Source organism: Kryptolebias marmoratus, linkage group LG14 (assembly GCF_001649575.2).
Source record: "Kryptolebias marmoratus isolate JLee-2015 linkage group LG14, ASM164957v2, whole genome shotgun sequence".
NCBI lineage: Eukaryota > Metazoa > Chordata > Actinopteri > Cyprinodontiformes > Rivulidae > Kryptolebias > Kryptolebias marmoratus.
Genome location: NC_051443.1, coordinates 24654902 through 24656796, shown reverse-complemented (window position 1 = coordinate 24656796; position 1895 = coordinate 24654902). Strand labels below are relative to the sequence as shown.

The 1895-nt window shown below is 46.9% G+C and overlaps 1 protein-coding gene and 1 long non-coding RNA gene across 2 annotated transcripts in view; one reads left to right on the top strand and one right to left on the bottom strand.

Annotated features, from left to right (window-relative positions):
• LOC112451206 overlaps positions 1–618 on the top strand; it is a 4407-nt gene extending 3789 nt beyond the window's left edge. The window contains exons 3-4 of the long non-coding RNA XR_003039987.2: positions 383–455; positions 531–618. This is a non-coding gene — a long non-coding RNA (uncharacterized LOC112451206). The remainder of the gene's footprint in view (positions 1–382; positions 456–530) is intronic.
• Positions 1–1895, bottom strand: part of LOC108245764 (amyloid-beta A4 precursor protein-binding family A member 1-like) — a 22003-nt gene that overhangs the window by 7834 nt on the left and 12274 nt on the right. The window lies entirely within an intron of this gene.

The following is a 1895-nucleotide window of genomic DNA, read 5'->3' as shown; positions in this document are numbered from 1 at the left end:
ATCATGGAACATAAACGCATCGACAAACACTTTGTGTCTGCAAAACATGTGAGGAGAGCTGCAGACCAGGGACAATCCAGAAATGCTCATGAATGTCAGTTTAGAAGCTATCAAAGTTCTCAAATAAAGCACCTTTTGAGAATGTCAATGTTTCTTGGTGATTATCTTACAAAACTAGGAAGGATTTTTGGTTTAGATATTAAAAGTTATGGTTGTTTATTGATTTTAGTAAAAAAAAAAAAATCACAACTTTTAGGAAAATGCCCCGCGAAATCCTGGAGGGATTGATATACGCTGCCTTCGCATACTAAAAGATTTCCAGGGGAAAGAGAAGTTGTGGATACTGGTCTTTTACCCATCATTCATTGCTCTGTCTCTACAGGACGAACTGGGTGTGACTGACGGGTTCCTTTTGGTGTTTGGACTGTTGGGACGTCGGCGGACGCTGCTAATAGGTATCAGACAAACAAACGCCACAATGCACGAATGGTTTTCTGTAACCCACGGCTGATCTCGTCTCGTGTTTGCAGATTGATATTTATCGGACGTTTTGGCAGCGTTGGGGACAAAACTGGACGTCTAAGAGCTGCGGCGCTGCTCGGCGAATGTAAGTCTCTTCCAAACGTCACGTTTTCTTCATTACCAGCAGATATACGTCTTCTAACGCTCATTTTTCATTATTTTCAACATATTTAATACGTTTGGTGTCTTAGCATTAACAACTAAAAGCAAAAATATCAGACATAAGGAAAGTAGAATGCATATTGCCCGCCAAAGTTTTAAACAAAAGTCAGTCCTCAGATTATAAGCTGGAGATGACTCTCGGCTACTACCACACCAGGTTTGACAGTATCTGCAAGATTGGTTGGCTGTGGCAGCCATCTTGAACTGGTTTGACTCGTAGGCCGGTCGGTTGTGGATTAAAATCCGTCCAGTGGTTTATGAGATATTTTGCTAACAGACAAACGCCTTTCGTGGCGACAGGCAAAACAAAATCTTGCTGCAGTTGTATTTCAAATAACGGTTTGATCATTTCCACAAATGCTTCAGTCCTACATTTCAAATGTTGAGAAATTGAACGTTTCCCACAGTAATTAGTGGTTCCAGATTATTCAGTTCAAGCACTTTAAGAGGATGAAATGGAGAAAAGGAGCTGACTGAGGGATTAGAGCTGCAGATTGATTCCTACAAACAGTTTTTTGTGGCCGGCAGCGCCCGTCCGTTCTGTTGAAACGTCGCTGACGGGAGCTGATGAGAAACCAGAGTTTATTCGGTGCGACGGCTCTGAGTTCACTCCTCCGAGCCCGCAGCAGAGCTCTCGCGTCTGCTCGGTGTCTCTGCGCGTCACGGCCTCGTCGCTCCTGACCCGCGGTGGGTGTCGCGCCGCGTCTCTGCGACCAGCGGTCACGCCGGCGTCGCCGTATCCCGGCTGCCGCCGGCAGACGACTCGTGGAGGACGCAGCCTCTGTCAGAAAATGCTCCACGAGGTTTCATTTTTCTCGTTTCATCATTTTGTAGTTTTTTTCATGGAAAACGGATGAGGTGAGCTGCGCAGTACAGGCTGTGAACATGAAATGTAGACTCGGGATGTCCTGATGTGAGCTCAAAAATCCAGGTAGCTCAGGGGTGTCAAATGCCTCTTTTCCACCGGCTCTAATTCGGAAGTCCGGCTCTACTCCTCTCTACTCGGCTCGGCTCGATAAAGAACGCATCGCGTTCACACCGGCCAGGTTGGTCGGTAGCAGAGGAACGCCTCCTCGTGTTGCGGGGGGCGGGGCCGCGGCGGAAACTTGGCGCAAGTTGTGTAAACAACAGAAGCGCTATGGACAACGTTGGCCCTGTGTTGTTGCTATTTTTTAAACTTATGGGGATTCTCCTGAGACTTCAGGAAGAGA